The following is a 13,596-nucleotide window of genomic DNA, read 5'->3' as shown; positions in this document are numbered from 1 at the left end:
TGTTTTCTCTCCTCTGCAATGCTCCGTTGCCTCTGGCCATTCTCAGCACATTATTTCACACATAAAACAGCACTGAAGATGTATCAAGAACGGTGGATTCACTGGGATAATATAGCGCGGCTAGATCAATGGGCTGTCAAATCCTTTGCGGGTGATGCTTTAGTGTGCTGTTATCTAATTGAATACAGTTTTAGAGTACATAAATGCATGATATTGGGTGAACTGGTGGCGGAGAGTTTGAATAACACAGATTTTCAGAGTCAGAATCAAGTCTATTTCCATTGTGTTACCAGTACACAACAACATTTTATTTAGGCTCAAAGAAGTTGCATTAAAAACACAGAAAATTCAGAATACAATAAACAATTAAAAGTGCGATAATATTAAAGTACTTTGAAATTATTTAACTCCGAGATGGCTGTCGGGAAATAACTATTGAGTCTTAAGTCTACTGGTGTGAGACTTGGCGGCCCGATGTCTTCCTTCTGAGGGCAGCAGTTGAAAGAGGTAGTAGCTCGGATGGGAGGGGTCTTTCACAATGTTTGTCACTCTACTCAAGTAGGTAACCCTTAACCCTATACTCTATTGTAATCTCAATAAACTGATAGCAATAGCAACCAATTATTTAAAATGTTATTCTTCCCATGCAGTCTAATAAGAAAATATGACGGCAACGCTGCCACATAAAAACAAAACAAAATATCACCAACACAGTGCAGTTCCAGCCAGGGTAATAGCCAGATGCTATGGTACAATGATATGAAGCTATGCCAGTCTTTCCCTTCTATATTCTATATTCCAAGCATTGCATATGATGTCCATATTTAATTGCAACCCCAGTGCGTTGAAGTGTAAAGGTATTGCTCATTGGCTCCTGTTGCATCTAATAGTCCCAATTTCTTCAAAACCAAGGGGCAGCGCTCTTCCGTGTGTCAGCCTCTGACAGTCGCGGTGTGGTTCATTTTCTCCATCAATCATACAGCTCTGAAATGGATTTTTGTGGAATAATGGATAAATACCAACCAAGGTCTAACTGATAAAAGCCAGTACCTCCACCGTGTGGAGATGTGCTCTCCCGCATTGACAGTGACCCTGGTAGGATGAGGCTGTGGGTTTTCCCTTAAGAGATTCAGGTTCAGGAGGAGAGCGGAGGAGGCACTAGGTAAGAAGAAAGATGCTTGTTACAAAGGTAAAGATTGAGAGAGGATTGAAAAATGCACGGCACGCACTCAGGTCAACATGTGTGTAAACATATCTACACAACTGAATGCAGTGGTGGGAAATATTTACAGTAAGATGCCAACGGACAACATATTCTATTCAGAAATTGAAGCTGTAATATAAACATAAAGTCTGGTCAAAATATATAGAGGAGGATCTTTCATTTGAATTTACTGTTTGCACTTTGTCTCATAGTGTTAACGCGAGCTTGTCATTTCCTTACCATTGTTGGTTTATCCTGTCTTTACCATTGTTGGTATTATTCGTTCTCCTTACCATTGTTGTTATATATTGTTGTTAAAATGTAATTATTTATCACCTGTGGTAAAGCCACCATGATGTAATATCTGTATATAAATCTCAAAACAAAGTAGCAGTGAAGTTCAAAACTGAGAATTTGGGGTGGGATTATTTTGTTTGTTTGGGCTTCCATCCGTCATCCGTCATCCCCCATGCGCACTCAAACACACTCTCATTCATCATGGCCTATTGTACATGTTTTTAGTGGTAGGGGAAACCGGAGTACCCGGAGGAAACCTACATATACCCCGTCCAGGTGGTAATCGAACCCGGACCTTCTAGCTGTGAAGCACTACCGTGCCGGCGACTAAATAAGTTATCTTCTTCCCACTCCCTTGCAGTGTTAATTTTGACAACATATTTTAATTTAGTTTTAGTCTTAGTCTTTTGACGAGTCTTTAGTCGAGATTTAGTCAAAAAAATCTTTTCAATTTTAGTCTAGTTTTAGTCGACTAAAATTGCATGTAAATTTAGTCGACTAAATTTAAGACTAATTTAGTCGACTTTGCATTGATAATATTAATTATAATCATATTTAATCTTGTTCCTCTGCTTCATGGAGCTGCTCCACATGAACAAAGCTCAGAGCTGATCCTTTGGCAGTGAATTTACATGATATGAGGCTCTTTCAGACGGTCAATTGAAGTCTGGATGATTTTAGTCTCTTCTTTTCATTTTTATTTAGTCTTATTTTAGTCGACTAAAATATCTGGACATTTTAGTCATAGTTTTAGTCTCATGAAAAACTTTTAATTTAGTTTTAGTCCAATTTTAGTCGTCAAAAATATCACTTTGACTAAAATTAAGACTAAATATTTTAGTCGACGAAATTAACACTGCTCCCTTGTAGACAGAATTGTTCATTATGTTACATGTGGACTGTTTTCTTCCTTCTATTCTTTGTGCTGCTCCCTAAAATAAATGAATGAATGAAAAAAAAGAAGAAAGCAACTGAAATATTACAGTGTACAATAACAACCAATGCAAGTTGGCTGCGTAGGTATCCTCCAGGTACTGGTGGTAAGGCTGTGCAATTAATTGAAAAAAAAAAAAAAGATTATTAAGGATGCCCTCCTGCTTGTCTATCCAGAAATGATTATTTTTTCTATAATCAAGCAGCCCTAACTGGTGGTAGGTTTCCCTACCACGAAAAACAAGTCACGCTTTGGGTGACTTGTGTCATGTGAAAAGTGTTATAGAAATAAGCTTCCATTCCACTTGTCTGGTACAGCATTGGGCTAAGCAAAAGGTCAGCGATTTGAACCTCACTGAAAGCAATTGCTTCAAATTCCAAATTCTAAATACACATACTTTGTCATATAACGACAATAATATGCATCAATTGTACATGATTTGTTTATTCATGGTTGCGCATCGTTTTAAATTGACATTTTTTACATTTCTTTTATATAAGATAGAAAATAGTTAAAGTGTGAAAAAAACATGTAATTCACCCAAACCGGTTTCCAAGATATCCAAGAAAAGCTTTGAAGTTGTAAACTGACAGCGAGAACCTTTCTGACTTTGACACGCAAGTGGTCGTTAGAGGAGGTAGGGGCTAAACAAGCAATCATGACTTAAAGCAGCACGCTCGTATATAGGCTTGGTATTGGAGTGGTTATTCGCACTTAGAAGAGGAGCTATTATTCACACTGCCCCCCATATTCCCCACCTATTACTGCCATCTATCTCCATTATAACAGAAGACAGTGAAGCGAATACACCGTTCTCTATGAATCTACTCAATGCACTTTTCTATGTTTTTTTCTCCAGGATCAAGACACCCTGCCGCTACTGAGATGTGATGCTTTCGGATTTTACCTGGGCACCAAAAAAAGAACACAATTTGAGGTAAGTCTACAAACTATATTGCCCCCTAACATGAAAACTGTTGACTCAGAAACTATTATTATTTTGTACTAGACACGCAATGCACCTGGAGTGTGTTGTTTTTGCAGACACAGCCAGAGAATGTTGAGTATGTTTTCTGTTGTATTTTAAAACTGGGGTAGTACGTGACCCATAGTTGTCCCTTGAGATCTCAGCGGTTCCATCTGGTGCCAGGGAGGGGTGTAATTGGCCTGACAAACGTGTGCTCACAAACTACTAATCCAGTCAGAGCTAACCGACCAAAGTTCTACAATGAATAAAAATAGGTAAAAGTCACGGCATATGTCAAAAAGTTGAGATGCGGAATGGAAAACGGAGTGGAAGAACTCTTCTGAACCATTTGAGAGTCAATTAAACATAAACAATACCAACACATTTCCAAGAAAGTGGAGGAGTTCAAGTATCTCGGGGTTGAGTTCACGAGTGAGGGATGGACGGAGCGTGAGATCGGTGCGGCGTCGGCAGTGATGCTGTTGCTGTATCGGACTGTTGTGAAGAGGGAGCTGAGTTGGGGGACCGGGCTCTCAATTTTCCGATCGATCTACGTTCCTGTTTCTGCGTACATTGGTGTATGAATGAGAGAGTGAATGGGTGACTGGTTCTGCTTTGGGCCTGATGAAGGTAGAAAAGCGCTATATAAGTTGAGTCTGCTCAGACTGCTGCCTCCGCGACCCGGCCCCCGATAAAGCGGAAGAAAATGGACGAATGGATGGGTTTATGATGATATGTCTGTCATTAAAGGGCCTATTCTCAATAAACAAATTGGACATTACTTTCTCATGAAGGTGTTCATAAGTAATGACTGTGTTGAAAAACATGTGCTTGATGTTGGTCAGTTGAGTGGACTTTTAGCCATAAGATTCATTTGGTAGGATTGTGAATCCCTACCAAATAATGCACACAGGTTAACGTGTGTACATTTCTTTCAACAACTGTGTCTTTCCCATAGAGTTGAATAGGCCCTAACCCTACATCTGAAATCGAAATCATCAAATTCTAGAACGTGAACGCAACCTTTTAACTTTATGGAACAGAGATCCCTACAATCAAATGTGAAACACAACCATTTCTTCCATTGTTTCTCTTAGACATCAGTGGTGGTTTAACTGCAAAGGAAGACCTTCATCTGCCCATGAAGCCATTTAGCACAACTTATTTACAGTGTATTTACAAGCTAAGCCGGGCCTGTAAAATGTGGGATTTACGAGAGCCTTTTTAATTAGAAATACTGTCTCCTAGAGTCGGCCTGATGAATTGCACATTGAGGTTATTGACGGCAGAGGAGGGTGCAGTTTTCATGTTATCGACAGCTATAGTGAGCGTCTCGTGCCCGACATCGCTGTGGAGAAATATGTGCCGTATTATTCTTGTGTGAAAACCCTCAGGCCATCTTTTCAGTAGATCCCTCTTCTCTATTGATTTGATGGGTGTGGAATCTTGTGAATAAGCTTGCTGTCTCTGTCAGTGGTGTGACTGTGTGCCACACTGTATGCATCTAAGCTTATTGAGTTTAATGTATTTCAGTTGGAGCTACACAATGTATTGCAAATGTATTGATATTTCAAAAATATAATATCCATATTACAAGGAAATACACTTATATGAAATACTCTATATTGTCTATATTGACACAATATGAAAGCCCCATTATGATGACCCTGAATAGTTAATGATTCCAAATTTCCCCAATTGGATTATTTACAATTTTTCCCCAATATACTACTTACTACTTGTTTCGGATCAGTTTAAGTTTATAGTAAAAGTTTTCTCATTGAAGAAATTTCTGCCCAGTATTTTATTTTTTATAGTTTACTTCCATGTCTTAAGTGATGTAAGTCCCAAAATGACAGTATCCAGAATTGAAAAGTTTAGGATAATCGTATGTAAATTGTCAGTAAATGCCAATGAGAATATTTTTTTTTTTTTTTTTTTTTTTTTTTAAATACTTTTATTTATAACTTTTTTATACATTTCAATAATACAAACAAAGCAGACTGGTCAAATATACATTGGAGATTTACAATGATTACATTGGCAATACAGAGTCCAAATGCAGCCGGTTAGGACCAAAGTGGTAGTCCGTTAAGATCTCTATTGCATTCTAGTCCCATTGCATCCAGGGGTTTCCTCCAAGTCTCTGCAAAGGCCTGAGTTTTGCCTTCAATAAAGTGTCCAAGTTTCAGCATGGTCATCAAGTCGACGATCAGAGATTTCCATAGAGAAATGGAGGGAGGGTCATCCCCCACCCATTTCAACATTATACTTTTTCTGGCCAGCATCAATAGTGATTGAACCACATTCTCATGCTTTTTAAATGAGACTGGGACAAGACCAAGCAAACAAATCATAGGATTTTCAATTACTGGTTGTCCTATTGCTTTGCTTATGTTAGAGCAGACGTTTTTCCAGAATTTCTGTATGTAAGCACATTCCCAAAGGCAGTGAAATCTTGTGCCCACATGAGTTTTACACTTTGAACAGTTTGGTGATATACCCGCATTATATTTACTGAAGATATTTGGAGATATGTACACATTATGTAAAATGTTGTACTGCACTTCTTTAAATTTGTTACAGATTGAAACCTTTGACGGTAAAGACAGTATTTTGTCCCAGGTCTGTGAAGTTATCTCACATTTAAGTAAGACTCCCCATGATTTTCTCAGCCAGGAAAGTTTGTCCACACTGATGGAATATAATTCTGAGTAGAATTTGGAAATAAAATGTTTATGTTCTTTCTTATTAATTAGGAAAATTTCCAAGTTATAGGAGTCTGATGTAAGCTTAAGAGATTTATTTTTTTGTTGTACATAATGCTTCAATATTAAACCATGGTGACTCTGATTTTTCGTGTATCCATGCACTCAGTATCCTAGCTTGTACTGCAAAAACATAATAATCTATATTAGGAAGGTTCCAACCGCCCTGTTCTTTAGGTAGTTGGAGTGTTTCTAATTTGATTTTTGGTTTTCTTCCTGCCCATATAAAGTCTGCCATAGCTTTATTAATTATTTTAATGTCCTCAGATTTCAATATAATAAACAACATAGAAATAGGATATAATATTTTAGGTAGTATAACCATTTTTATGAGATTAATTCGGCCTAGAAAAGAAATTGGGAGAGCCTTCCATCTTGTCATTGTGTCACATATACTCTTGATGGTCCCATCTATATTTTCTGTGTATAACTGATTCAACTGTGGGGTTACTCTTACTCAATGAGAATATTTTAATGTCACATTAGTAATTCAACTCAAAACATTTGCACTGCAGCTGACAATTTATCGGTCAAATTAAGTTAAGCCAAATAAAAACGAATTGTTCAAAATGGGATTTTTTTTTACATCATGCAATAAAACCACATTTCATAATAATGTGACACATTTTATAATGAACTTCCCACTGCATTTTGTAATACATTTGTACATCATTACACATCATTAAGCAGTTGTAACACATTGGTAAATTCTTGAATTATCATTTAGTATAAAACATTTACACAGCTTTACTAACCATTTTTAATAATTTACAAGCACCTAAATAGAAGCCATTAATAAAGTGCACGGTCCCTGTATCTGGCTAGGTACCACTTGCAAATGCTTTTGGTTAGAAAACATTTTTTGGCTTGTTGTGTTTATGATCTGATCAATGTAACGAATATTTGGATGAACAACAAATGATTAGAAAAGCTCTGTAAATGATGAAATACGTAATTGCTGCAAACACATTTTTAATAGTGTGCGGTTATTCTAAGTTTTAACATCATTTTTTTCATGCAAGCAAAATAAGTAAATAAAAAAAAGTGTGGCACAGTGTGATAAAAGTGGGGTTTTATTACACTATGAAGAGAAAGTTAATACATTAACTGTTATGCATGATGCGGTGCTATGATAAAATGCAGCTCAACACAGCCCAATTCATTGTGTGTTTGCCTTCAACATAATTCCTGTCTTTATGCCCCATTTTCCCCTCATATCATTCTGAGGGGCTTTGAAATTGAATTTGGTGGTATCGAGGCTGCTTGTTGTCCTTCTTCAGCTGGAACAATAAGTAAAAGGGAAGGGGATGTATCAGTCTCCGTGTGCTGGATGACAGAGGGAGGGGAGTGTTGGTGTAGAACAGGTGTTTCCCGTCCCGCTCACACACACAGCCTTCATTACGGGACACGCTAATGAGAGCACAGATTGAATCACAACGCCACCCCTATCAGTTTCATCAGCCAAACAAAGATTAAATGTAACACAAGGAACAAAAGAATATAGGCCACAAAGGCATGGGAAGATGAGCAGCAGTATTGTGTTTAGACATGTAAAACTAAGTGGATAAGATTGCAGTGGGAACCAGTTAGAAATTCAGGTTATCCACTATTCATACAGTTGACAGTGATTGTTCTAGCCATAACATAATGACTGCATAATTTTGGAGACAAAATTGACAAGATGACACAGCGGTTAGCGCTCTTGCCTCACTGCAAGGTTCCATGTTCAATCCTGGACCACAGGGGGGTGATCTGTGTGGAGTTTGCATGTTCTTCCTGTGCCTGCATAGGTTTCCTTCTGGTACTTCTGTTTCCCCTACCACTAATATGTACAATAGGTTAATCCTCCAGCCAGGGGTTTCTGATATTTTAGCATGGCTCCACATGGGTCCCCGGGCGCCTGCGTACAGTGTCTGCCCACTGCTTCGACATGTCGCCCCAGTGGCACTGAGAATTGGACAAATGCAGACCAATCCATTAAAGGTGCATTATGAAACTTTTTTTGTTAGTAACTACCTCTACAACGCTCCAGGATGGATTTTCTGGTGAGAGGGTCCGCCAGCAGTGAACACTAACAGACACTCTAAAAACAATTGAACCTTGAGCCACTGTGGTGGAAAGTAAAGGTGCCATGCCAACCACTCAGCAGCCACAGATCACTAAAAGGTCAAATACGCAATAATTAAAATGTTTTTTTTTTTCACATAAAAAAGTTACATAATGCACCACTAGCAGAACTTATTGACACAATGGCAGATCAAATCAAGAACTAATCAAAGTGCAATTTCAATCCTATTGTGATTTGACTGCCCTACTGATACGGGGAATACCACTGATGATAACACTGATTTACTTTTGCATAGCACTCGTTAGTGGATGGTATATGTTAAAGCAGAACTAAGTAACTCATGCCCCTAGAGGCCATGAGCGCAACTACAGGTGTTGTAGCATGTTGTGGTTTTTTACTCATTAATTGTATTTGTTGAGAGTAAATACTACGCTGACAGAAAAGACAAAGGGAGAGAGGGATATTGTACATCCAATTACACAATGGAGATTTTTTTTTTCACTCAAACTTGTCTGTAAATAATGTGTAAGTGGCGCTCGCCCGCAGTTAGCTTTGCCAGTTAGCCTGTTAACTTCTTCTTCTTGGTTCTATTAGTGTGTATTGCGCCTCCAACCCGGAGGCAGGGAAGCTGCAATTGTGGTTTTCTGACCAGAGACATTAGGGGGAGATGAAAGACTCCCCCAATCATCCCATTAACACTTATTTTACCTCCAGGGGGAACAACGAAAAGGATTTATTAAGGCAAACAAGTTATTTAGTTCTTCTTTAAGTATCAACATGAACATAAGTTCTTGAAAGTTAGTGTCACGTATCAGATAGAAAATCACTGATTTTTGCTTTTAATTTCAGTGTCTTAATGATTGGACCAGAACATCTGGCAGTAATAGTACTAATACAAATCTGTAAATTACATGTCTGAATGCCCCTTCACTATCCTATTGAATTGGTACAACATTCTCATTAATAAAAACACATTGATCCACTTACAGCCCTTCATTTTGTACCTAATGTCAAACCAAGCACTCTTCACTGGCCCTCTGTCCTCTGGCCTGTGCATAAAAGGCGTATTGTCTTGTAATTTGACCTTTGCTTCCCTTCCAAGGCCCTTTGTCCGCGCACAATAGAGCGCATATTGTAAAGCATGTCGTTCAATGCTGTGCAGGGTCCAAGTTGAAGGCTTTGAGTCCGACACTTTAGTGAGCCTTGTGTGTGCGTGTTGCATCTTTCTCCCCTCTGTTTGTGTGCATGGGGCTGAAGCCTGTTTTTCCAGAATCAGCAGATGGGCCCGTTGCAATTAGACTGAGTCGTGTTCCCTTGTGTGCACCCATGTACGGGCTCACACACGCGCGCAGACCAACACACAGAGGAGGGCCTGGGCACAAAGCAGATGTCTGTGAAACACTAGACCTGACACATACTGTAGCGGAGGAAGAAACTAAGGAGGAATTAAGAAAAACAGTATGCCAAGCAACCACTGTTAGCAACATTTACACATTGCTTTTATCTGTGAAGCTGTTACATCACGACTAACTGCCGGACGGTGTAGATACAGTAACCGCTGATGCTGAGCGATATGCCAAACTCACTTGTCTTAATCAGAGATTAATGCAAATACGATCATGTCATTATAAACAAAGGGAAGGTGTAAATTGGAGATAATGTGGGTGCAAGCTTTATTTACTAATTACAACACAACACTTTTTAGGCTGTGTGAAAAAGGCTGCTACTTTGTGATTTCTTTAGCATTGTCTTCATTTGATTCCACTGCTTGATTAGAAAACCATAAGTTTGAACATTTGTGGGCTGAACCCTATATTTTATAGAAGCATGTGACTTGGTTGAGGTCTCTTTAGATTTCCATGCTTATCTGTAATTTCAAGTTTGATTGATGCTTTCTTTATGCTTTCTTCAAAAACTTGCATGTCTTCCTCACGGTGCTACATTTTTCAACTCTTCAGTCAACCATGCGGAGTGACTAGTTGCGAGGAGTAGCAGCGTTAACACTAGTGGCTGCTATCGTGTAGCATGGCATCACACTTAGCCTTGGCAGTGGCGTATTGACCCACAGTAACAGATCGGGCTCAGAGGAAATGAGCTTGTGACTCGAAAGGTCACACTTTCCAAATCTGACTAGTACAGTAGCTGCGAAAATCCACTTGAAATCCTTCTCCAGCTGCCATCAGGGGCTCGCGACCTCTGGGTTTTTAACCTTTAGCTGTTCCATTGCAGAGTGACGGCTCAGTGCGTCCAGTGGTGCGAGACAGTTCCAGGTGTGACAGCGCTAATGTGTGAATGCAGCGCGGCCGAGCCTCCATTGCCTTCTCCAGAGTCACTCATGCAGACGATGATGTGTTCTTTCTTAGCCACTGAGCCGCAGTAATCTGCCTTATGATAAAGTGGACATGTTATAGCTGTGAGTTGATGTAACCTTTAGCTCATATGCTAATTACTTGCAGTGGCTATGATAAATAAAAGCCTATGTTGATAACATTTTCATTACATTACATATATTACACCCTGAGTTATTCATCATATCCAAATATTTATGTCCTTGATACTACAGTTGGTTCATGTTGGTCAGTCCGCATTCTCAATGTATGATAACCTTGACTAAATTGTAATTGTAAGAAATTAGTAAATTCAGTAAATTAGACCTCAATATTACAAAAATGTCGAGCTTTCTTGTCTTGTTTTATTTATTTATTTATTTATTTATTTATTTATTTATTTTAATTATGCTACAGCAATGCAGTGGTGCTTGTGATTTGTTATGACAGACAGATTTCCAGTGTTATTGCGGTTGCCCACTGCTTCTGGCACTTTGCCCATGAGAGTGATGTGACATTGAAGGATTGGTCAAATCCAGACAAAAAATGTTCTTTCGGTGGCTAATAAACTACAACTTAAACTTCTCACCCTAGACCTTGGATTGATCTTTACTGGTTAAGCCTTAGTTCTGGTTTAATTTCTGGTAAATAAAGCATTTTGAATTTCAGCTTCTATTGAAGCACAATATAATAAATATCATCCCATCTTGTGATTAAATAGTAACCAATTATTGCTTTTTTATTCAATATTGTACTATGATATTGAAAATACTATAGCTGTTTACATTTGTTCCTAACAGTTTGCACAACACTTCAAGGCTTCTATATTGTATTCGTCTGTATAATGTGTACAGTGCAGTGCATCCTGTTGACGGAGGATAATAGTGCGTCCCTCTTGTGCACTTTCTCCCTGCTTGGATCATGATGAGGGACCGGGGGACTGGCGCACATATCTCTCTCACTGAAGGGAATAGCCCACAGAGATGCTCTTTGTCAACAACTTGTAAAGAGAGACGCTATTTACAGCCACTGTATTCCTGAAAGAATACATCGTCTTATTTGTGTGAAGTGGCTCTATGAAGCAACAAACAAGTCCAGCACTTTACTTCTACTGCTTTCTTCTCGTGGCATTGTGCTATTCAGTTGGAGATAATTGTTGAATGTGAATTTCCGTTGTTGTGATGAGCAGATGCAGTCACAGATGTTTGGCCTCCGAGTGTCTGTTTACCCAGTTCAATCATCCATATCACACTGCAGAGGGTTGTTTGTCTAGCCTGGTGTAAAAAATAAAATTCAAACTTTAGTTGGTCAAGAATTTTTGAGTTTTTTGTGGTGACCCTGCAGAGCAGAATTTTGTTGATCTTCTGAAAGTAACCTACAGCAAACAAAAACTAAACTAAACTAATCCCACTTCATAAATGGCGAAGTGGGATTCGGTCGTAGATTACAGCCAATCATGCCACTCTGATCATCTGCCATTTTTCATGTCAGATGTCAGATGAACGATATGCATAGTGTAAAAGGTTTTAGTGCAAGAGTTGCAAACCCCAATTATAAAAAATAATAATCCTTAACAAATATTAAAGTGGCTCAAAATTAATATATTGGGCCCAATCTTCCGCCTGGCGCAACTACAGCGCTGCTCAAGACGAAGTTGGAATCTTGCGCACAAACAGCCAGTGCTTTCACCAGTTGCCTGAGGGCAAGGGAAAAAGGGGTCGACTGAGGTGTGGTGTGCGCTTGCTGCTTCCTCTTCGCTCTCCTTTTTACATTGACATCGTGCACAGCCTCGTGCGTCTTATTGGCATTCTACATGCAAAGCCTTGCGCTATTAAGTTGCAGTAAAAGGCGCCGATACGTCCAATATGAAGCAACATCTTCGAGATAATCCTTCACTGTAAATGTCCAAGTCAAGGTAACAAACTGCATAATTCCCAATAAAGTTTGAAAATAATGTTTGGAAATAGCCGCCACAACTGGCTTATGATGCAAACAAAAAGCTAATGTGCTCCACACTGCTTCAGCGTAAGAAATAGAAAGGAAAGTGAAAGTGCGCACACACATGATTACCAGCTTTCAAGCGAGTCCTGTTAGTGCACTTTACAGTATAGATACTTGCTTCTGTAGTCTGTTCATCAAAACATCTGACAAGAATTAAGCAGGGCAGCATAAGTTTTGATAACATAAAACCTAGCCTAGATTGTGGCCTAATAATTTAATAGAATAATAATAATTATTATTATTATTATTACAATAATTATAAAGTAGCAAGTAACATTGTTTTTTATTATTCAATGTTTTTTTTTAATCCAATGTAGTTTTAAAGCCTTTTTTATTGGTAGAAACAATGATTGTAAGTTAAAGAATTATAGAGCATTTAAAAAAAAAAATCAGTTGTTTGAATGATGAATAATCGTAAAACCTCAATATTTTCTTTCACAATAATCGTGACTCAAAAAATGTAAAATCGTGACACCCCTTATCTGTTATAACAATTATTTTATTCATTTTGTGATTTGCAGCTATCTCATCTTACCAATCACATATAGGTCTTGTTCTCGAAGACATAGTCAAAGCCATGAATTTATTCATTCGTGGATATGATCAAAGATGGTTCCGGTGGAAACTGCAGTCGCTGCATGCTGCCTACATTGTTTTTCTCAACATGTATGTGCGTGTAGATCTATTTTTATCTATATGTTACTAATTATGTATACCACTCAGAGGACAACTGTGCCCGAAGGCATCCCACATCAAAAGACCCTCTGTCCTCAACATGGCTTTTTCATATTATATTTTAATTACTCCATTAACACCTGCAACAAAAATAGCATACATAATACCGCTTTTTATAAGAGAGGTAAAGCCATTAATGATACACAGTATACAGTCATATATTGAAGCAAGATAGTATTGAATCAAATAGTATTTGTATAATAGAGATATCCATTCCATTTGGCCTAATGGTTTTCATGCACTATATCACACGTCCATACAGTGTTATACAATATGAATGCAAGTTCATAAAAAT

At 38.4% G+C, this 13,596-nt stretch overlaps 1 protein-coding gene across 1 annotated transcript in view; it reads left to right on the top strand.

The window, feature by feature from the left end:
* adgrl3.1 (adhesion G protein-coupled receptor L3.1) overlaps positions 1-13,596 on the top strand; it is a 150,629-nt gene that overhangs the window by 14,725 nt on the left and 122,308 nt on the right. The window contains exon 2 of the mRNA XM_079553088.1: positions 3,295-3,372. The gene's annotated coding sequence lies outside the window, so the exon portion shown is untranslated. The remainder of the gene's footprint in view (positions 1-3,294; positions 3,373-13,596) is intronic.

Source organism: Gobius niger (assembly GCF_951799975.1).
Source record: "Gobius niger genome assembly, chromosome: 3".
Lineage (NCBI taxonomy): Eukaryota > Metazoa > Chordata > Actinopteri > Gobiiformes > Gobiidae > Gobius > Gobius niger.
The sequence above is the reverse complement of the archived record's forward strand: the minus strand, read 5'-3'. Positions and strand labels throughout refer to the sequence as shown.